Below are 24,625 nucleotides of genomic sequence, written 5' to 3'. Positions count from 1 at the left end.
ATATGCAAGGAGAACTTGTAGGCTCTTGATTCACACATCTGTGAAGTGTTTTACCTGCTGTTTTGGTGGGGAAAGCAGGAGAAAAGATATTTCAGTATAATTATTACCCCGATCCATCTCCATGTTCTGAGAATTTATCTGGGTTGATTCGGGTCTTTTATGAACAGCAAATAGAAAAGCATGTTATTCACAATAGAGCTTTCTAAGCTGTGTGCTCATGTTGAGATCCAAGAGAATGCTGGCATGCAAAGATAGCATTACGAATGCAGTGTGTGAAATAGCTTTTAAACTCTTCTGAACTTTGACAGCCCATGTCTAAAAGGCATCTTTTTTTTACCTACAGACCATCTCTGTCAAAATCCAGCTCTGCCACGTGCTATTAAAAGACTGGTGGGAACTGACTTCTATTTTCCATATTCAAAAGGAATCTACTCAGTCAATTGGATTACAACCCATGCTACTACCCAAAGCAAAAGGTAAGAAATGCCACCTAACACCTAAACCTTGCCACGGGTTTTCTTTTTAGTGCCAAGTGGGGAGAGATTTCTCTTAGTGTGTGTGCAGGGAGAGTACCAGCCCCTAAGCTGATTCCCTCAAAATGAAAAGAAAAAATACAGCTCTGAAAATGTACAAATTGGTTCTGTGTATCAGGAATCCATGCCCGCTTGCCTTTATTGCTGTTTTATCTGTTTTATTTTTCTGTCAAAGTTGTCTCATATTTAGGAGCCTGGTGACCTGCTTCTTGTCAGCTGGGGAGTGACTGACACAATTGCTGTCCATAAATGCACATTCTCCCTTTGTACAACATGGCACCCTTTCTTTCTACCAGGCTCCTGTTCTGATTCTCAACCTGGCTTGTGATACTGTTTAGGGCAAATGTGATAAATAGGCCTTATCCTCTCCTTTTTCATGCAGAACCTCAGATTTAAGGCTGTTTCCTGTTGACTTCTAGCTGTTCTCCACTTGCTGCTGTAGGTAGCGTGTATATGGTCCTCTTGTGTGTACATGTTACTATATTCATCATTTTCAATCACTTTTAGCTCTTCTAAGAGGTCATATTGACGTCGTATTATGCAGGGTAGACTTAGTGTAGACAGTGATTCTTCCAAAAAGCTTTTCTTTACCACAAGCCTTCTTTTATCAGCTTAAAGGGATCATTCTGTCAGAGCTATTCAAATAAAAATATTCATGCAACTTTCCTTTACTTAGTCTCTTTGTACTTTCTATAACAATAAAAATTATGAGAGGTTATTCATTGTAGCTGAGGAGAGAAGAAATTGTGGGAGGCATTTGTTGTTCCCCCAGGATGATGCCACATGAATAAAAGATGTAGGTGCATTTCCATATAATACATTGTCTTTTTTGTTACATATTCATTTATGTTTGTGATATTCTGAATGAAGATATTGGCATTTCCCATTCCAGCTTGAGGGCTGAAGAACAGGAGTTCCTAATGGTTCAGTGTCAAAGAAGCTGGCAGTGCTACATTTCTTGCTCCTGAGGCCATGGTCTGCCATTGTAATTGTGGATCAGACAGCACAGATTAGAGACTGCAGCAGATTCATAGACTTTATCACTTCATGATTATCGCAGAGATTCAACAGGCAGTAGGAAGATTTGTACATCAGTCCTTTTAATAGATGCCAATTCCTTCTCTGTATTTCTCTTTTGCCCAGCTGAAAAAATAATGAATGAATTGGTGGTTAGATTGTTTCTCTTTTCTTTCATGAATACATTTTGGATCTAGATTGCCCTGCATGTGGATCATAGAGTCTTTGGGAGAGCTTAAAGATTTTCTTTGAACAACTGCCTCCAGAAGTATTCCAGATGGCAGGACTGGTCCAGCAGCCATGGGACAGTGATCACCACTACTGGTCTTCACCCCAGGCCCCTCATTTCTCTGTAGGACCTGGTGCTCTTTTGTTGTTGATTGGTAGGTAAGGAGGTAGCTCCTAAATATTCAACTCCTAAAAACTATGAAATGTTTCAGCTGCTTTTTTTTCTAAGTGTGAGATTAAGAATTGTAAGGAAGTTGAGATGGTCACCCCTTAAAGTCAGAAACCATTCTTCTATGGAAAAGCTGCAGTATAACATTAAAGAAAGAAATAAAAGGAAGCCAGATATAGAGATCAGAAGTTATATAGCTTTTTTTTTTTTTTTTTTTTTTTTTTTAATGGAATACATCTCACACCATCAGAACTTGAGGCTTTTAGGCTTTTAAGAATTCTGAAGCTGAACATAACACTTGAAGGAATTGGATAAATGGTGTCATTATTATATCCCTGACACTTTCAGATTCATTGTATGGGAGAGCCTATACAGAAGTAAATGGAATACAATTCAGTTCATTCTTTTCCACTGTAAGGGGAATGTTTTGTCCTGGTTTTGTTATAAAATTACTAAGCCAAATACAGTACAAGATGAGGGGGATAAGCCACTGTAAAAATATGAGAGCACAGGAAATTGATTTAAGCATTGTTTCTACCCCCAAAACTGATTCCTACTGCTTTCTAGCAATTTATGTTTTATTTTGTAAGCAATTGTTCTGATTTTCACTGATGTTAAGTATGGGGAAGGCTTTTCTGTATTATTCTTTTCTAGAGGTGAGGTACATGCTGTGATCAAGGCTGTCTGAAGGTACTATTTCATTCTTAAGTGCCCAAGTTATTTCACATGATGCTGCAGTATGTTGGGAAAACCATGTAAATCTCTCTCTCTTTCTCACAGTGTATGATTTTGTATGGTAAAGCATAGCTTGGCCTGATGATGGTCAGAGACTGCACTCCCATATAGGTTTCATTGGGCACACGCTGGAACATGAGAAGCTCTGTACAAACATGAAGAAAAACTTCTGTGTGAGGGTGACAAAGCCCTGGACCAGGCTGCCCACAGAGGTGGAGTAAGTCTCCTTCTCCAGGGATGTTCAAGACCTGCCTGGACACTTTCCTGTGTAACCTTCTGCAGTCTTGTCAAGTCACAAAACCCGAGAGATTCTTCTGTCTTTGCTTTCCATCAATAAAATCAGCTCTTCTTCTAGTGCTATTGAAGTCACATGGAGATGGCTGGGCAGTGTGTGGTCATTGCTAGGTAGACAGAGAGAAGTCTGTGAAACACCTTTTAGTTAATGCAGACATCAGGGCAGATGATGTCTTGATTATTTTTCAAGACTCATGTATTATAATTCTTTCAAGTTAATAAACTGAGATTGTATATTCATGTCAGGCTAATGGCATCAGGGAAGAGTTTAATATAATTTGCCAGATGTATGCAAATATTTCCACTGACTTCAGCAATATCAGCTTGGGTGAGTAGAATGTATGGCATATTACCTCTAATCTCACCCATCTCTTTCCTGCAAATTTTTTATAGGGGAAACTAGATCGCCTGAGGCTAGCTTGCAGCTAATATAACAATGGAAGGAAAGGTAGATGCTAATAATTCATCCACACGTGACGATATACAATCTCTGTCCTGACCTCCTGCAATATCTATCACACAAGCTACTCCTTTTCTGGAACTCAGTGTAGTATGAGGGGCTAACTGTTGCTGCTCTCAGAAGCTGCCTCCTTACATTGATGGGCTGTCTTCTCCTGTTAATACCTTCTTCCTTTATATGTTGCTTCCTTTATGTGTCGGAGTTCACTCTTACAGTTCTTACATTTTCAGTCTCATCTTTCCAACTTCTTTTTTGTTAAATCTCTTGAAGGAAATAGCAGATCCTTTTAATGTCTCTCCTTGTTGGATTGTTCAGTTCTCTTGTTCAAGACATTGGGTATTTGTGGTGGACCAATGAACAAAGCCTGGGATTCTGATTAAACTGTGTTTTGTTGTAGTTTAGCAGGATAATCACATAGGTAAACCTGCATTGATTCTGTGAAAACTTAGTATCCAATTTACCCTAAATAGAATTTTTGGTACTCTCATAAGTATCTGACTTCTCAGTTTTCAGTCATCACTTTGTACAGCTTCCTCAGCTTCTCTTGGTATTATCTTGGAAAATTCTAACAAGATGCTGACATTTTCTCTTAAGGCTTTGAAGTCTTCAACAGACAAATCAGGCCCTTCTGATTTAATCTACTTCTTCCTGTGTGATGAGGTGCAGCATTTCTTCTGTTCCTTTGCCTTTAAAGCAAAAAATGCTGAGAAATACGGATTGGAAATCAGTTATTCATCAACATTTGCTGATGATGCAGTTTACCAATTGCCTACAATTAGTCCTAAATTTTCTCTTTCCCCTGACACTACTGTCCTGTAAATTTTCATCATAAATTCTGAATAAACACTGCTAAAATCCCCTTGACAATAAGCAGGATTAATAGCAGCAAACCTCAAATTGCTGTTGTGTGCTTTATAAATTAACGCAAGGGTGAAAGATATCAGAAAGCCACTTATTTGTACACGAGCTGATTCTCGATTATTTTGTAACTAACCTTGGCATTAACTTTGTAACTGTATACAAGTGTTAAACAGTATATTCCAATAAGTAAGACTTGTACCTTGTAACAGGACTCCACTGTGCCAGGTGCTGCACAGCCCAAATTACAAAGAATTTACCATTTGAAAGAAATAATGAATGTGTAAGCAGAGGCAAGAAGACTTCATTAAAGTCATGAGTCAGATAAATAGCAAAGCTAGGGGAGCAGTTGGTCTCCTGCTCACTGTAATCTGTGTTGAGGCAGAAAAATGGAGCCAGCTCCTTGTACCCATCAGAAAGAAAATGTGTAGCAGGCACATCCCAAGAGTGTCTGTGTGAGATTCCTCTCTGTTTTCCTCTTGGGAACAAAATTTTTGTGGGCTTCTCTTGAGTTTTCTTTGAGTTAGTACAGGAAGACTCTTCCACTCTTACAAAGCACTGTGGAGTCTTGCTTGTACACGCTGCTTTTCTTTGCTGTTTATGAATAACAATCTTTAATAATAATAGGAATTCACAACCCGTACAAAGTATTCTCTGGGGTCTCAATATTTCTGTCTGAGTTCTGCCCGCCTGAAAAAGTTATCCCAGCTACTTTTAGAGTAATTTGTGTGGGCTGGTGAAGAGAATTTGCTCTGCTGACAGTTTTGTGGTTCTTTTTCAATTGTGCTTCTGGGTAGCGTTCTTGGAAGTGATGAACATTTTTTCTTTAGTTCTGTTCTTGTAGGAAATGGAAACATCACTATTGATTTTAGAGGAGGCAGCTCAGGTGATGTTTGGCATTGGGGAATATCCCTCTGCTTCTGTACAGCAAGGTATTTCTCCTTCCCGCACCAGGTTGCTCATATGACATTTATATGCTCTGAGTACCTTGGAATCACTAACAGCTGTACAGAAGTTTCTGAATTAAGCACCTCCTATATGGTGGTTTCTTCCATATGTGTTACAAAGGTACCAGGATGGTGAGTTACTTGCCAGCCCCTTAAAGGAGAGTGTGAAGTTGCACAACATGGGTCACCAAGAATGGTGTCTCCTTCTGAAAATTGACTCCAAGGGCTTATAAGTTTTGGAATTTGTTCTTGGATGGTTGTTCTAAATAAGTATGAAGTCTGGCTCCTGTTTGAGGACTGATCCTCCAAGTAGTGCTTTTCTTCTAGTGATGCTGCTTAATTCATTTTTGAAAGTGGTTAAGATTAAACTAGAGGAAGGTAGTCCTATTCAAGCCTAAAAGTTTTATACTTGTAGCACTTTAAGTTCACACACTTAGTTTTGTTCCAGAATACCTTTCATGTGTAGACAAGTCTATGCTTCCCTGCAAGAGGTTTCCGATCAATGAGCTCTGGCCTATGGGCTCTCTCTGTGAGGCACAGTTGCATGCAGAGAACTTGCTGGATTGGGTCCGTTATATCAAACCTCCTTCCTCTCACCTTTCAGAGTAATTCTGAAAACTCACTTATTGCGCAGAGCATGTGGCTACAAAGCCCGTCCCATGCTGTGTGCTTTCTCTCTTTGTAATCCGCTTCACTGTATTGAAACAGCTTGCATCCTCCGATTACAAGCCCTCTGGGGAGGGGACATTTTTTGATACATGTTTTGCTCAGCTCGTCTACTATAGTGTTCCTTGTTCTTCTCTTGGAACACAATGTATGCTACACCAAAATGATACTATGTTAGAAGAACTTGACATTTTGAGCAAAGAGATGATAACCTTTGGGTTTCTCATTTCCTTACAATCTAACTTGATTATTCTGAATATTACATTGGAAGACACACCTTTGCAGTGGAAAGGCCTCAGCTTCAGCACTAGAGTATCTTATATTGAGCTGGGCTGTGCTAACATATGCTACCTTTGCTACTTCAGGCAGTGTAATGGCTATATGACATATATGCGCATATATGTATATGGAATATATATATACATATATATTCTAGCTTTACTTTTTGATGCTTACTTTGTGGGTAGCTGCCAGAACAACGTAACATACAAGAGTAGCTGTTATTGCCCTGCAGTTATTTAGCCTAGAGGGTGGATATATGTTGCCAGTCCTCTTTGGCATTAGGTGACTGTAGTGTAGCTTTTAAAAATAAGTAGTCTTTGTTTCTACAGGGAAGATCTGTAAAATGATTATAGGAATAGTACAGATCTTCTGATCATTAAAAAGCCCTATAACATCCAGAATATTTTTCTACTCAAGAAATATTCTTAGATCTGATTTTGCTCCCTATGATGTGTATCCATCTATGAATTTAAGCTGAAAGCTGTACTTCTTTTCAGTCTTATGTGGCACTCTTTAAATGATTGACCGGTTTCAGGTGGAGTTTGATAGGATTCTTTCTCTACTTGTATATGCAAAATAAACATGGTATGGTTTATGTACATTCCTATTTTCAAATATTTGAATCTCCAGACTCCTGAAGTGTTAGTATTCATTCAAACACAATGACCTAAATTATTTGCTCTGCTGTATAGAAGGTAACAAGATGTAATTTTTGTGTAGCTGAACTCAGAATGTTTTTTCTATTGTCCATTCACCTAGAAATGTGAATTGCTTTTCCTTTTGTCCCTTTTCCCATTCTTTTTTATTTCTTGAATAAACTATTTTTATTATCTTCTTAAGCTTTTTATCTAATCCTATTCACTGGCTTTATTGTGCCCATTGCACAGTCTTTTTATGATCGTTCTCCCTCTTTCTAAGGTCTTTTATTAATGCAATGTGTATGTATATTCTTTCATTTCATTTCATTGTGTTGCATTTTTTTTCCTTGCCATCCCTTTTCTCCAACTCATTGTGATAAATACCATTTTTGCATTCTGTTTGTGATTCTCAGACTTTACAAAAGGCAAAGATACTCATTTGACATCTCAAAGAAAATGTCAGTGCTTAAACATCAAGGGCTTCGTTTTGTAAAGGTTGAGAGTGCTCAGATCCTGAGGCAGTTCCACACTGAAATATAGGTGCTCACTTTGGCCAATTTGGTCTTCTTTGTTTCCTTTTTAGCTGACAGTAAACTGATAATGAATGCAAGCCACTGCTGAATAAACTTATTAATCATTTAGTGACTGTACAGGTCTTCAAACCTTGAAAGTATCAAATGAAACACATAGATAAAACTGGGCATCCTATTTGGGTTTAATTTTCTCTGGGTCAAGTCCCAGCCCCATTTAAACACACATGAATGTCACCATTACTTTTAAAACGAATGGCAAGAAGCTGTGGATGCCATTAGCACAAGAGTTACTGTCTGTAGAATTAGCAGTATTTTCTTCAGCCAATACATATAAAGAAGAAAACACTTCAAATGAAAGGAATGCTGTGTGTTTTTTGAGAATGCCTTTGGCGTTATGCAGATGGTGACTGCCTGGCAGCAAGCACAAAACTGTCGTGCCTTTAGAGTGGATCTACATTAAGACTCAGTCATGAAATCTCTTGACTGAAGTTTAATGATGTGGCCATAGACTTCAGTAATTCAGCCACAGTCCTTTGTAAGGATTATTTCCCTTATCATGTACACTTCAGCTGCTTTGCCCTCTTTTTTTGTTTTGTTTTCTTTTGCTTGTTTGTTAGTTTTAATAATGAATCTCTGACATTGCTCCAGCAAGGCAATTTAGCATGTGCTGGACTTCAAGCCTGTCATTAGTCCTGCTGACTTTGATGGGATGGAAGTATGTACTTAGCACTAATGGAGACAAGAGCAGATTATTAGCTATAATACAGTCATTTCCAGTGTTACATTCTGGTAGGACCCATAACACAGCCAAGACTCTGATAGACATAAATAGCGTAATAGACATCAGCAGATGTTTGGGAGTTGCAGAGAATGGAGAGCCAGGTTATTCTTATTAAAATATATCTCCTGCTTTATTCTAGCTGGAGTTGTCTGTTTAAAATGAGTACTTAGTAGGGCAGTCCTCACTGCTGTGCTCTGCCAGTAGCTGTCATTGTCCTGCTCCTCAGTGCTGTCTGGAGCAGACAGGTAACTTGCTCAGCAGTAACGCATCTGATGCATGTTCTGCCCTGGCCATGTAGGCTGTGCTGAGGTTGTGCTCCCATTCTGATGTGGGTCACTCACAATTGAATAACATAAAGAGGCATCATTTATTTTTGAAAAGCCAGAGAGTCATTATAAACCTTTTGACAAGGACCTGTTTTTTCCTACATGCCACCTACTTTCCAACTTTGTTTTAAATTGCTGTAGTATTTACTCAGGTAAATTAAGTTGTCATGGAAGCTTTGCTAAGTATTAGGTCTTTTCTTACCATTTATCATGATATTTCTGATTTTTAAATAAAGTGGTTTGTTGGTTTGATTGATTGATTTTTGTGCTTTCTGTCTCTTCTAATAGAACTGCTTGAACCAGTGATGGTGTTAGCAATTATTGTACTTAGCCATGTGGGGAAATACAACAGGCAGGAAGTGGGGAAGTGAAGGATTTGTAAGCACACCGGGTTTGTTTCATCTTTTTTACCTACTCTCTGTAGCTCTTAATGATTTTTATTTTTACTTTTTGTTATTTACAGAAAAAGAGTCCTGTAAGTATTTGAGCAAACAGGATTAGGTAAAGATTTATATAGCCATCTTTCAGGGCTTTTTGATTTCCAGTCTTCTTGTTTCAAAAGATTTTCTATCTGTTAAGTTGTGCTTCAGGAAAGCACTTAAGCACATGCTTAAATCTGACTATGCACGGAAAATCCAAAAGTCTGGATTTGACTATATGTGTATTTCTGAATCAAGGCATTGAGCTGTTTGCTCAACGTGCAGAAAATTGCATAATTTTAATCACACTGATAGTGTATTTCCTTGCCAAAATGCAGTGATGTATGCAAATAGTAATTACTGAACTAGCTGTAGTGCAATGGGAAGTATGTTTTCTTCATGGAAAACGGCTTGGGATGTAGGTGTAGCAGATATCTTGTGATTATGAGAGGAGCATGTAGCACTTAGGTTCTATCCTTACTTTCATTGACTTTCACTTAGTAATGTAGGTTTAAATGCCTACCATTCTTGGAGCAATTTGTGACTGGGTTTCATAGGTTGGGTGCCCTGGAAATGAGTGGGATCCTCCTCACCTGCTCAGCCAGTAAGTGTGGCTCTTTTTGCCTCATATTCCCCAGTTGTTGGGTATGGCTTCTCTCCATGTAGATACTTGGAGAAAACAGCATTTGCTATAATGCTGCTTCACATTACTAAGCAGATTTTCTGATGTGTTTAAATCTTCAAAGAAAGAAGCAACTGGAAAGGCATTGTTTTATTTCTCTTTAAACAAACAAAATGATAATCTTTATAAATGTCTGGGAGTCTAAGATGGCCAGATTATTTATACTGGAAAGTCACTTCTGCAAAGATGGCTTATTCACAAAAGATTGATAACTCTTAAACACTTCCTTGTAAAACATATTTTACCATGACACCTTATAAATATTAGAACAAAGGGCTTTGCAGAACAAACAGATCTAAAACCACAGAAATACACAACAATCCATTACTTACATCAGTAATTCAGTACGTTATTAACGTCCCTGTGAGTGGGAGGTGCACTGTGGTTTTATGTGCTAGGAGCAGAAGTCAGAGTATTCCCAGAGCAGCAGAGAGGTGTGTGTTTTCCAGAGAGTGGTACTGCATGTATTTGCATGGTGACAAAATGCAGAAACCTGAACTCAAATCTGGAATGAAATTCAGCGTTGTACCCAGTTCAGTTTTCCTGTGAGGTTCCTCACAGACTGACCAGGAGCTGGTAGTGCAAGGGGAAGAGGAGGCTGCATGAAGCCCCTCTGTCTGCAGCATCAGGGCAGTCACATTTTTATTTTTCAGTAGGCAAAGGAAAAACTGTTTCTAATAATTCAGCATATAGTCAGTTCCTTTTATTTTTACTTTTAAAATTATGCACAGAGCATGAGAAACATCTGTGTTGGAATTTAATGGCACAATTCACTCATTCTTGTGCTTTTGGAGGATTAATTAGCATCTAAACAACAATTTTTTCTTGTTGCAGTTCTATGCTCAGCTTATACAGAAGCAATTATATCTCTGCATTTCAGTCTGCTAGAAGCTCGTAGCACAGCAGTTGTTCTTCTGGAGGTCAGTGGTGGTAATAAGTTGTTCTTAGGGATTTTTTCCACTATTTGCATGTTGACAGTTATTGTGCCTTGTATTTATGCCGACAGGTCCTCATAGCATCCACAGGTAGGAAGGCAGCTGTGTCCTTATTCTGCCCATGCTGCCTTGGCAGAGATGTGATGCTCAGAGGACCTTTGTAGTTGGAGCTGTTACTGGTAGTGCAGAGTGAGCATAAGGTTCTGAGATTAGAGGAGATATCGCTGTATCACTTCTGATGGCATTTAAAAACCTTTAGGTTGGGTGGAATTGTGGTTGGGTGAGGCAGTGATCCCATGGATTAGAACTTGGAGGACTATGCAGAGCCAGTTCACTGAGATGATGGGAGTGAAGCAGTGATTTTGTTTATTTGGGGTAAAGATGTTCATAGCACTGGATGATTTGCTAAAGTCTGTATATGCTTAAATTATAAATTCCATTTGAAGTGATCATCAATAATTATGCTAGATGTGTTTTTTTCCACTCTTTAGTTATAAGTTGCCACAGTTTCTTGCCAGATACCCTGGTTAATTACAGACAAGCTAATTACTCCCCAGTCATGATTTACTGTGGCAACTGGCTGCTATTTCCACTTGATTGCTGCCACATCTCAGTATGACAATGAAAAATTATGCTCCAAATTAGATGTGAAAAGAAAGAGAAATCCAGTTTAAAATGCAAAACTGGAAGAGCATCAAACCTTGGTGAGCTCACTCACAATGGAACGACTGGAGAAAATCATTAATTATTTTCCTCTGCCATTTGTGTGGATACTTGAAACTGTGCTAATTATCAAACCCATGAATTCAGAAAAGCACATTCGTATTTGTCCACCCCCTGACCCTGTGTGTCTGGTGCTGCGCTGCTGCATCTTGTCATAAATTATGAATTCTCTGCGACGGGGTCTGCATTTGTATCAGTTCTGGTAGAGCAGAGCAGGTCTTTTTGATCACCAGCAGTGATACCTGCAGTTACAACCTGCTACATCGTATCCTGGTGGCATCCATAACTGTAACCGATAGAAGTTTGTGACTTATCTCTGTTCTGTAGATTCTGATTGCCTGTTGCTGGTTAGATGTTATGGTTGTGTAACATCTGTGTGTTGGCAAGAGGAATTTGTGTGGTGGGTTTTGTTTTATGAACGAAGAGCAAAGAACTCCTGGGACCCCAATACTGATGTGGAGGAGAGAATAGGGAATAGAGTTGCTTGTGGAGCTCAGGGCATGGGGGAGAATGTGGGAAGGTTTGTTGTTGCAATGGTGTGAAAGGGGATGGGAAAAGAAAGGCTTGAGAGATGATGGAGAGAAACAAGGAATCAGTGTATATGTGGTGGTGTGAGCTGCAGTGGCTCCCGGGTGCATGTGCCTGTGGTCAGTGGTCTTTGCTGGCAGTGTGTGCCACTTCTGTGCCTGGTACCTGAGTTTTGTGCATGCTTCTTTGGCTCCTCAGATTCTTGCTCTTTCTGGTCTCTCTCTGTTCGCATGCTGCTGACTTAAGTGGTTTCACTTGTTTTTCCAACATGAGGGATCAGTGTTAGGAGTCAGGTTATGCTAAAGCAAAGATTTGCTAAGTGTGGGCAGACGTGGAGTGTTTTGCTTTGTCATCAAATTTTGCTGTTCCAAGAGGTTTGACCAGTGAGACTTTTTGGATACCAGCCTGTTTAATCTATTTTCTCCTCACTGGGTTTCTTGAGAGTCATTTTGAAAACATATTAATAAGAATGTCAGCTCCAGCCATCACTATTGGTTACAAGGTCAGAAACGTGCCATAAAAAGGCTGAAAACTCAGTTCACCTTGAGATCCAAAAGGACGTTTATGTACATTTTCTCTCTTCTAAGAACAGACTGAATTTCACCTTCCCGGGTTGTTTCCCTTGCACACAAGTTACACAGAGAAAATGTTTGTGCAGTGCTTACAGCAACTGGGTGTATTTTGTAGGAAGAAGAAGAGTTGGGTCTCCTTAATTACTCTAACAATAAAGTCAATTAGAGAAGTGCATCTTGTTAGGTATCTGCTAAGATTCTTAATGGCTCATTACTTGTAAGCACACATTCTTTTAACACTTACAGTGCCTCCTGTAACAGTGAGCTCTATAGAGAAGAACACGAGGGAGCAAACTTTGCTTCTACAAACTTTCTTTTTTTTCCTCTTTTTGTATTGATGGAAAAGTGAGTCCTAGTGTGAAACCATTTAACCTGTCCTATCTCATTACTTCAGTGCAGAAAGCACAGAATTTCTCTTGTTATTGTAGCTGAATATGCAGGATACCAGGATTCTGAGAGCCTTGTCTGACTGCCTGGCAGTGCTCACTTCTCACCTTCATTCCTCACTCCTTCACTTATTTCATACTTGTTAAACAAGGATGTGGACACCTGTGAGTAAGAACCCCAGGATGTCCTGAGGACTCGTGTCTCACTGCCTTGGAGAAGTAGGGCAAGTCATGTGGTTGACAGCATGTTGGGTTTGTTAGCACTGAGGAAGAAATGGTTTCCATTCCTGTGCAGGTAATTTTATTTTTATATCTGAATATTGGTGATTGCTACCTTGTTTGTTGAGACAGGGATGAGTAGCAAAGGAGACTGTCTTATTCGGAGGCTACTGCTGGCTAATGACACAGTAGGGATCTCGCAGTTATCAAAACCCTCTGTTTCCCTCTATCACAGTCTGCCTTAATGCTTTTCTGCACAGGCAATCAGCTACTCCACTGCATTTAGCTCTGTTAGATTTTGTGTGATGGTCTGCAAATAAATGACTGTTGGATAGACAGAACCTGCTAAGCAGCGGCCCTTACTTTGCACAAGGCAGAGGCAGATTGTGGGGCTCTTCCTGAACCAGTCCATGTCACAAGGAAAGGAGCAGCTGGAACCTGATAGTCTGGAGAACTGCCTCACTCAGAGCTCCTTCGAGTTCCAGGTATTAAGAGATGGATCTTAGTCAACTAACCTGGTATTTGAGCAGCAATTATCCTAAGGAGCCCTGTGAGTTAGGCTGCAGTATTTACTACCATTACCATAAAATAACACAGTGCTCGGTCTTGCTATAAGAAGGGTAGTGATGCTTTAAAATGAGTGGCTGCTAACAGGTGCAATCCTATAATCAGGGCAACATTCTATACACAAGTCTATTTTTTGTACAATGCCTCTACAGTAAATGAGCCTATTCTGATAACATTGAACAAGTACTACAATTTTCCAGGTGGGCAACTTTGATTAGACATCGGTCTTTTTCTTTGCGAACCTAAGGTTATGCTAAACAGCATACTGTGCTAAATTAGTTAACACATTGAGTTTTAAACAAGATAATTTCTCTCTATAAATACTTGTCTTTGCATTTTATGCCCAGAAAGACATTTCTTTTCCCTTTTTTGTCCATCAGCATGGAGTTATGGATGCTTAAATACCTGATATCATTTCCAGAAGCGTAAATTTGATAACATAACACTTCTTTGGGATTTATCTTGGCTGTAAATATATGGTTAGTGTTGCTTTTTCACCTACTTTATTGAAGTTGCTTGTTTTGAAGCAAAAGCAGTTCAGAGATGCGTTGTCTTATTTAGTTCTTGAAACCCTGAGGTCTGTGGATTCCATGTGTTTTCCATGATTATGTTTGCAGTGAGGAGACTTGGGTTGCTCTGAATGGGACTTTCACACTTCTGGAGCAGACAGCTTCCTTCCCCCCATAGGAACCAGTTGTCCAGGAGGATGGAGCATGAAGTTGCAACTGAGCCAGTGCACCCACAACCTTAGCAAAGCTTTCAGGGCTTTAAATTCAAGATCAATCACTTGTATTTGGCTCAAGTGTCTCTGGGGATCCTTAGCTATTAAAAATGAATGTGAAAAAATGGGGATCCAGGCACTTTGTAGAGAAGAGGGCTGCTCAGCAGAGTGCAGGGGAATCAAAGCTCAAATTCATCATCTTACTTCCTTTCAAGATGCTTTTCTGCTCTTTTTTTTGTGCTTTATGAGTATCATTTTCATGGTTCATTCTATAAGATTTTGCTTCCCAAATTAACATCTGAATTTGACGTTTTCTTGATAATAAATAGGTAGAGTTATGATGAAAGTACCCAGAAAGGCTGCATTACACTCTCTGACAATTTATTTTAAAGACTCGTGAAGTGTGTCCTTCCCAGGCAGAACTGTTGCTATTCCACGTAGTGTATCTCAGTGCCTTTAAATCCTCAGGGAAATTATCTTTTAAATTACTTAAGGGGGAAAAAAATAAAAAGACAGTATGCCTCGAAACCAAGGATTAACTGCTCTGACATAAGTTAATTTGGCTTAAATATGTGATACTTTCTGGATATTGATTTGGATATTTTAGTTCTATAACTCATGAATTATAGGCAAATGTGGCACATTATGAAGATACTTGGCTGCTGCAGTCATAATTGTGCTGCTATTGTGGAGTTTTTAAAGAATGTAGAAATAGGGAATAATACAGGATGAGTGGGACAGAAATTCATTTCTAGAAGAAGCAGCATCATTCCTTGGAGCCAACAAGTCCCACATTTGGGACACAATGTCTTTGTGGTTTTTGTCTGTCTCTTTTTTACATGCTATGCCAAGTCTTCTCTGAGTGATTCCAATGAGATCTGGGAATATTTGTTGTGTGGGAAGTTTTAAGTCAGTGGAATATTCAGCTGTAAAAAAGTAGTAAAAATCTTCATCTCTTGTACAATCACCGATAATCCTCGACACATCTTTTCATTAAAGGCTTATTTTTTATTCAGGTGTAAGTTGGAGCTCAGTGAAAAGAGTGGACATTTTCAACAGATGGAGTCCAAGAACCAGTAAGGCATGACAAAGTGTCTGCAGAATGACTGATTTCATGGAAATGGCTCTTGGTAAGTCAGGAAGCTAATAACAGTGGAAAGCCTTTGTATAATACGAGCCCCTAGGCACTGACAGCATTGATGTGTGGAATCTGGCTTCTCTCAGTGGACAGCCCTGGGTGCCACTACCCCAGCTGGGGGTTTGTGTCATCATTTTCATTCACTGCTGAGGCTGTTGGATGTTCTGCCTCGCTCCAACAAGGCAGGGGGTGAGGGCAGTGCCCCCTGGGAAGGGGTTAGCAAGCCTTCATCCTGAGGATGGCGTGGGTTTGCAGATAGCAGCCTGAGCTGGCAGTGTGTGCCCAGGGATGGCTTTCAGGAGTGCCTAAAGAAGAGGGCTGGGAAGTGGAAGGAAGCCCTAGAAATGCATACCTATTACTTTCTACCTTTTTAATGATTCTGCCGCTTTTGCAGTCTCTGTGGAAATGAAGTTCAGCTAATTAACAGTAATGAACACCATGCTGTGAGCAATGCTGCAAATAAGTGAAGATTTATAGAAAGGAATCTAAGACAAAGTCATGTTTTTCAGCACTAACAAAACCTACTGATCTGCGATCTATAGGTTCTATTCTGTAGCTGCTGACACTTCCTTTCTCCACGTCTGTGCCACTTAGAGGAACAATTCCCCTATACTCAACTGGAGTCATCTTTTTTTTTTCTTATCAGGGACCCTTTGATTACATTTGATTTTTCTCTGTGCTGAAGGCAGAGATTTTGGTGTGCTGGTGCAGAAACTTTGCACTTCAGACTACTTGCCTACTTTCTTTTTAATTGTCATGTGCATAAATTACTGTTGATCTCCTTTCATTCGTAGATTCTTGCCCTGGAGTTACATGGTCTCCCACTGATGTTTCTAGTTGCTCAGTTCTGAAACACCTGTCATTTTGCCAGGGGATACTGCTGTGTCTCGGGTCTTCCTTTGGCTCCTCTATGGAATTAATGCAACTTTCTTTTTAATGAGAATAATTGTTTTTCAGTCTGGGAGTCATTGCAGTTATTTTACTGAAATGAACATGTCATTAGAATTCCCTCCTATAAGTCACGAGGGCTTGCAGGATATTCCAGGTGATGCACAGATCACGAATAAATAGAGTAGTGCTAATTTTTTTCTTTCTAATTTTTTCCTCAGTTCCACAGTATTATGTGAGTAATTGTCAGAGACTCAGGGTCTTTTCTAGGTACAGTGACTTTTTTACTGTCACTTTAAAATGTGATGTCCTGCACTGCAGTGCTTTAGGAAACAGATGCCATTGCTTGAAGCCCTTGGGGTGATGACTGGGGCTTTTCTTTCTGACAAAGAGATAGGAGCATAAAATAATGGCAGTTATTACCCATGTCAGTAGGGCCCAAGCGAACACTGTGCACCAAGCGGATGAATGTGGACTGTTCTTCTCTGTATAATCAAATCTAATAGAATTCCAGTTTTTCAATTAAATTATGTGAAAATCATATTGCCCTTGGAGTGTAATGATTAAGGCTGCCTCAAGTTACATTGATCTGAGACTAGAAATGACATCTTTCACCTTCATTTCATGCTTACATTTCTCCCAGCCATTACTTGGGTTTCTCCTCAAGAAATTTGTTAAAATTTACTTGAGAAAGAATGAACACAGGGAAGTTATTTTACTTAAATCTTTCTTGTTTGGTTGGTTTTTTTTTCTCACTTTCCTTCTTCCCCTTTAGCACCTTAATTACAGAAATGTTGATGTAACTTATGGCCAAATTGGGCTGTCAGAGCTCCCACCTTCCCTGTGGTCACATAGTTTGAAACATTTTCCTCTTAAAAATTCTATTGTCATACTTCATTCTTTTCTTATTAAAACAATTATGAAGCTCTACTATAATTGATTGTCTATTTCCACGTCGTCTTGTTTAAATAAGTGCCTAGCACTCTACTTTCAAAGGATCCTTTGTTTTCTCACTCAAGGTATGCTGGAGTGTTCCCTGAAATAGCTCAATTAGTTTTCATTCTTCTTTTCTTTCCTGCAGCCCTATCCGTTCACTTTTAAGTCTGTAGTTTCTTGTTCTCTCTTCAGAAATTACATCTTCATCTACCCATCGTCTCTTTTTCATCAAACAACCTTGAATCAGTGTGATGTTGCTGTGAAACTGAGCTGCTTCCCCATGTTGGGACCTATTCCCATTTTTGTATATTCTGTACCAATTTTGTTTCAAAGGAGCTACTGACACCACTTTGCAGAATCCTTAGCAATAGCCTTTCTTCCCCTCAAATGTGAGGATTCTAGCATTTTATTCAGATTGAAGATTATGTCCTTCAGAATACTGTATTCCAGGTTAGAATATCCAGTAGCCCATTTTACTTCTGATAGCTGGTTTGTAAAATGTCCCTAAACAGATCTACAGAAAATCCAGAAAATCCAGCAGGTCTCCTTCATCATGCTGAATGCTGAAAGAGAAATGCTATTCCTCCACAACTCCCATTGGTGCTTGTGATACTTGGGAAACCCCAGGTAGGTTTGCAGGCTCATGTGGATATTACTGTTCCAGCCTAAACCACTGCAGTGTCAGCAGCTATTGGAGTAAAAGCCAAATTATTTTTGAAGGGCTTTCCTAGGTCTTGATGACTGGCAGAACCAGGATGTTGCAATTATTGGACTGTCATCCTGATGTTGCTCCTTATAGATGTCCATCTACTTATCTAGTTCTGATTTACCCATTAACAAACAACAAACAACACAAAAGCACTAAAGCACACAAACTAAACACAGAACTTGTGTATAGCCACTTGTCTTTCATTTCTTAGCAGTTCTTAAATAACTGAATTATGCTTTCCAAAGTGAGGGATAATGGAAAGGAAGTATGTGCAAAATCTCTGATGTTAAATTCAAGCACCCCAATAACAGCATTATGTACTGAGGACACTGAATTGCCCAAACAGAGTGGTGTGGGAAGGAGGAGTTCAGTGTAATTACTGTAGTGAAGCACTTAATGCTGTCTGCCCTGTGTTGATGGAATTCCTCCTCCTCGTAGAAAAGGATGCTGAATTCAAAAGTAATAAAAAAGCAATAGAAAGGTGTTACAGTGACACCACTGATAACGCTGCCTGTAAAATTTAAATACACTTCAAATGGATTTAAATTAACAGCTCTTGGAATCGTACCTTGTAAAACTCGTTCATATATGACTTCATTTTATTATATTCCTGTTGCACACACAGTACTGAAATTATACATGTGAAGAATATTCAAAGTGGAAAAAGTGAATTACTGTATGTGTCTAAGAGGTCGTAGTGGTTAAAGAATATGATTATGATAATCATGGTGTCACAAATCTGTGAATCGTTACTGCTACCACTTTGTGTTTTGTTGGAACACTGTTTTGTGAAAGCCATCATCAGCACTGAATTGGTCTGCAAGGGGGAAGGGAAGGTGTGTTAGTGCTGGTTATAAGCATGTCTCATTAATGCAAGTACATTTACATGGAAGCATATGTATTCTCAGGCTGCAAGCAGAGCAGGTAAGCAAATAGTTAAACTAATAATGAGCAGCACTAATCCTTTAGCAAGGGCAGGGATCCTTGTAATGAATAATTACCTAAGGACTGTCTCTTACACCTGATTTAATTAGGATATGAAGTGACCCATTTCTCTTAGAAAATGTTTGTCTGTCCATTCCTAAGCAGGAGTGTGCAACCCAAACTCCTAATGTTGGTATTCTCAGTGGTTTGGCAATAACTCCGCTCTGAAAATCCTTCTACCCTTAACAAAAATGCTCAAAGAGACATAGGCGTCCACAGTGCCTTTGTCAAATGGTTGTTATCTTTGAAAATACAGAATATACAAAGTAAAGGGGTGTTTTTGGAAACAAGAGCTGCCCAAAATATTGAGGTTTCATTATCAATTTATTAAAATTTGAATGGCTTTTTGATTTTGCTTCATGCATCAAAAAATCTGGCAGGCGCTGACTATGTCTTTTCCTCTGCAGAAGCATCCAGAAGGCTTTCACTGGTAATGAAACACTTGATAGAAACTCAATAGGATTAACAATCCAAAATCTAGTGAATATTGTTTCTCTCCAGTAGTAATGTGGGCAGAGAAAAGGAATAATTTTCTCTGGTTTATTTGTGTGTGTGTGAAGTAGGTGTAAAAAGCTTTGCTGCAGACACACACAGTTCTCATCTTTCTTTCTAGTCATGCAAGGTCAGATGCAAATCTCTGCCAGGCCAGAAGGTGGTGAAATGAGGCCCTGTGGTTGGGCAGTGCTGCAGGAGCACCTGGACAGATGGCTCTGCTGCCACAGGATCTCTCAGGATCTTGTTAGTTCTTTGGAAGGAAATATCTTTCCATCTCTTGCTGCTCTGTGCTGGCCAGTCCAGTCTCCCTCATTCCTATCATCATATCGCAGACATCCATAGTGCAGTGAAGTCAAGGGCAGACTTCAATTCTCAGTACAGCATCATAAAATCATAGAATCACAAGGTCAGAAAGGACCTACAAGATTATCTTAGTCCAACCATCCTCCCATTACCATTGCAATGTCTACTGGTATCTACTGGTCATCTTTCTGGGAAATCCAGAGAACATGAACACGGTCTGTCTTCTGGGGCAGTGGGAGACATCTTTTCTTCCTCTTTTTCATGGTATATCTTCTTCTGTAACAGCCATAATCTTTATTGCTTTGTGGTATGTAGTCTTTGCCATCAAGATTGATTAAATGCCTCAGCTTCAATGTGGCTCCCATAAATGGCTATAAGGATTGATTAAATGCTTCAGTTTCAATACTTAATCAAACTCAGCAGCTGCCTATTGCTGTGTACAACAAAATCATGAGATTATTTCTTAAATACAATGCAATAAGACAAATAGTTCATGAATCAGATACGGTGTGGTATTTCTGTATCTCATTTCCTTTTAACTGAGTAACCAACACTGTTCGTGTAAGTCGGGGAGGCCGCCTGCGCATGGTTCAGGATTCACCTGCAGTTTGTCTCCAGGCTAAGCAGGAGTCATACATCTTGGAGGGTCAGGTAATGTCTGTGGGAGTGGGAGGCAAAAGCATCTCCTCAGCTGTCCTGCTGGCCTGATCTGCTGATGAGGCTCAGCCAAGAACAATTCATCAACCAAAGTCAGTAGCTCCACTGGGGATTTGGTCCTGCAGCGCTTTGTTTTAGCACTGCCAATTGCAACCAGGTTGCTGTTGAAGGAGAGGGAATTGAAAAATAGGGATGACTCTTGATCATTCGGAGGAGTAGATGTTAGTAGATGGATGCTGCTGGTGGTGTGATGAAGACTGTGTAGGTAATAGAATTTGAAAATAGCAAAGGAATAAAGTCAATGTATTGAAAGAAAAGTGTAAGCAAGAAAGCAACAGTATGAATTGCTTAGTGCTAATTTAGCAGATTACTGACCTCACAATCAGATTAAATTCTAGAATAATGCTGTGTTTTATAAGATTTGGAGGATGTATGTATAAATATGTTGGAGCAGAAGTTGGTGTGGCTTGTACTTTCAAACAGAAATTGGAATATCCTAGCAAGACACCAGGGACTGAAGATGTAAATGACAGAACAGTTCAGACACCTTGGTATTTGTGTAGCTCTAATCTCAGCTAATAACTGTACTGCGTGTAGGGAATTGCTAAATTCAAACAAAAGTCATCCTGTTTAACTGACATTCTGTTGTAGCAGAGATGAGATAAGAAGTAGAGAAAAAAGAAGAGTCATCAGCATTAAAGAGTGAAGTAACCATCATAGGCTGAAAGACATTGTGTTCAGGGAGGCACACAGCTCGCGGTGCTGCCCCAGTGGGAGCGCGAGCAGGCAGGGTGCTGAAGGCAGCAGGAGGCCAACAAACACTGACTGCAGGCCAGCGTTATTCCTACAAATAAAAAGGTTAAGAATAAAATGGTTTCACTTAAACCACATGCCCAGTTGGTGGTGGAGCCAGGATTAATAACCTGGTTTTACAACAGCTCAGTTTGTGTTGATGTGCCTTCACTAGCTCCTAATAAGGCAGTTTATTTCCCCATCTGATCCCATGGTACACATTGGGCTTATTCACATTCTTGGAAGCATCAAGCCATTAGTTTTCTGTGAGTTCTAGGTGATGGACTGAAAGTCATTTCCTTCAGTCTACCCCTTTACATACCGCACTGGTGTAGCTTTGGATCCACGTGTCCCAAAGGTCTCTGTGGGCCTGTGTGTATCTGCATTCACAGTTTTGAGCAGCCACATTTCTTTTCTAATTACCATCTGAAGTATTTCTAACTGTATTTTACAGTCCTCCCTCTTACATTTTCTGTATCATATGATGAGAAGCATGTGCAATAAATGCATGTAAACGTGTAAGTTACAGTTAGGAAAAGTTGTTATTTACTGGCTTGTGGCAGTCTTTCTTCCTTGAAATACTTTTATGTCATGAAGTGATTTTTGCCTGATTCAGAGTTATGGAAGAAAAGTACTTTTTGCTTTAACACATTTACCAAAGAAGTGATTTTCAATTGAGGAAGCACTGTGAGTGCTTTTATAAGTCGTCTTCTTTTAAACTCACAGAGTGAGTACCACCAGTACTGACTACCCCATCTATTCACTGTGTGCTCTTTGGGCACAGTTTTGCTTTCTTCTCTTGTGTGAAAAATAACAATCTGCTTGTGGCACAATCTAAGTAAAAAGGAAAATCCATAAATAGTGTTTAATAATGCATTTTTCTATACAAATTCTTCTCTGGTAGTGAAGCTGAAGAAGCTCAAAGCTGTTGTTCTGAAGGATCTAAGCTTTTTTTCTTTTTATCTTTTTCTTTCCCCCTTTTACAAACTGTTATTTTTGCTTAAATAAAGGTCTTAAGTACACTTGGCCCCCAAGAAAAGAGGCCAGTGCCGGCATCCCTGCTTGTGCAGTGGGGAGGTGGCAAAAGAGAGGTGTTAGAATGGGTCTGCCTGGCAAGCAGGCATTTCATCTGCTTCCATTGCTACGTTTAATAATGTTTCTGCCACTTCTTTTAAAATCAGGAATCATGGAGGCCTTGTATGAGCTCTGTAAACAGCAGCAGATTGCTGAGGAGTGCATGACGTGGCACATCCTACTGCATTTTCTCCTGACTGAACCTTGACTATATGGAGAAATACCCAGACAAATCAGTTTCAGGTCTCTTTGTTTTCTTCCTTCTCTCCTCTCTAATGAGACAGCCTGAAGAGAAGGGAAGAGTTTCTTTAGTTAATTGATGATTTTCTGACTGAAAGCCATAGCAAAGTCCCTAGTGTGAAATGCCAGGAGAAGAGAATCCTGAGTGAAAAATAAGAATAAAAAATAATTTTTAAAAAAAGCAGAAACTAACTATATTTTGCTACATAACTTATCACTGGGATTCAGGCTCTTGAGATTGCTTCTCAAATAAATATGAAACAAGTAATTACTTCACATCTTGAGCAACAGCTGAGAAGAAAAAAAAAGATGGGATTTCCTAGGCAAGTGGAAAGGAAAATATTTTCGATCTTGTGGATAAATGTAGGACCAAATCTTCAGATAATGGAGAATCGAGTAATTACATTCAGCTCCAAGCAGCTGCGGAGAGATGAATATTTCGCCTGTTCAGACTGTGAGCTGTTGAATTTTTGGATGATGTCTGCTGTTCTCTGAAACGTCATCAGTTCAGGATTCACCCAGTAAACCAGGAGATGTCCTCCCCCCAATTCACACTTAATAAAGTCAGCATGGCAAATGGTGTGATAAAAGAATTAGAGCCAGCAGCTCTTGCTCGCTGTGTTTCTATGCTGTTTGATTGTAGAGATGTGATATTTTTAGTTCCTTTCCTTGCTGCTCGTGGTTGACTTAAGCGTGTTGATATGACTTTGAATTAGGTTTAATAAGACATAATGCTGCTTGTGCTTGTATGACAGTAGTTTTACACTGAGGCATAAAACAGCCTGAATCTACAGTCTGGAAACTGGCACCTTAAACTTATAATAACTGGTGGCTGAATTTTCTTTCCTTGGCTGAACCATCACCTCCAGACCCTCACACATACTGTGCCATATATATACATTTCTGAGGTTTATTTCTACCCTTAAGAATCTAGAATCACATGCTGCTCTTGCTTTTCTATCACCTTCCCTTTAAATTAAAGTGCATTAAAGTGTTAGAAATTCAGTGCAAATTTCTCCTCCTGGGATTCTACTGAATGGTGATATTCAGTTACCGTACCTTGATGTCAGCCTGACTTTGGGGGAATCTGCTCTCTCTACGTGCACTGAATCCCCAACTTGGCTATTACCATGAGGATCTGAGGAGGAAAGTTTGCCTCCAATGTCTGGGTGCCACTGGGATTTCTCATGCTATGTATAATGCATGATGCAGGTTGCTGCAGTTTTTTCCCCTCGCTTTAGTCAATAGTCTTAATACTCTCGACCAGATTTCTGCAGCACAAATATCTATAAAAAGTCCTCTTACTAACACTTAGCAAGTGCTAATGAATGGAGTGCTTTTAATGTAGTTTGTGTTTGTGTAAATAAAAGGCCAGTTGCAATGAAATTTTGACCATTGGAATTTTTGGATAAAGGAATGTCCAAGAACTTCACCCCGCTTTGCGTTGCTAATTACAGCACAGGGTGGTATTCTTATATATTTAATGATTACCATTTCAGCAAATTGCAGTACTTCAACAACTGCTCACACCCTCAAATAGTGCTGAGCAATGATATTCATTTGACAATTGATCTCAAATTCTGCATCAGGAAAGACAGTTCAAAGAGTGAGACTCAGTATCATTATTTTGTGTGTTCTGAGAGCAAAATAAAATAGCATTAAGCACGAGTACAATTCCCTTTTTTACACAGACATGAAGAGCATCATGTACTGACTTTGAGGTGTAGAGACCTGCTGCTTCTCCTGACCTCCTGTGGACTGGGGCTCGCTGCCTAAGCTGCTCCCCCACTTCAGGACTGAATGGCCAGAGCTCAGCTCACCTTATCAGAGAAGACATTTGTGAAATGTAAGTAAAGGTTTTCTATGCTCTTCATGAGACACTGGAACACTTGTTCTTTGAGAAAGGCATTTTTGGAGCTCTTTGGTGCTGGATTAGCGGTGGTAGAATAAGAGAGGACCATTAATCTTCTTGCATGCATCCTGACATGGTTGTAGAAGGGCAGTGATTTGAACAATGGTGTATACTGACTTCTTGGAAGGAATTGCAAACACAGTTCTCCTGGGGTACTTGGATTCCTAGCTTTGGTCTAGGGAATGGATATCTGATTCATTGCTCAGGGAGTTCAGTTTACCTTCTGGCACGTGCCACTAAGTGTTACCACTGGACTGACCCCAAGCAGTCATGAGTTG

General features: G+C 39.6%; 1 long non-coding RNA gene across 1 annotated transcript; it reads left to right on the top strand.

Moving 5' to 3' along the window:
- Nucleotides 1-349: 349 nt before the first annotated feature.
- LOC107322316 lies at nt 350-24,275 on the top strand. Its single transcript, XR_001558890.2, has 3 exons — nt 350-476; nt 15,236-15,349; nt 24,127-24,275. It is a non-coding gene; the product is annotated as an uncharacterized LOC107322316 (long non-coding RNA).
- The last annotated feature ends 350 nt before the right edge of the window (nt 24,276-24,625 follow it).

The sequence above is a fragment of the Coturnix japonica genome, chromosome 18 (genome assembly GCF_001577835.2).
Source record: "Coturnix japonica isolate 7356 chromosome 18, Coturnix japonica 2.1, whole genome shotgun sequence".
In the NCBI taxonomy this organism is placed as follows: Eukaryota; Metazoa; Chordata; class Aves; order Galliformes; family Phasianidae; genus Coturnix; species Coturnix japonica.
The sequence above is the reverse complement of the archived record's forward strand: the minus strand, read 5'-3'. Positions and strand labels throughout refer to the sequence as shown.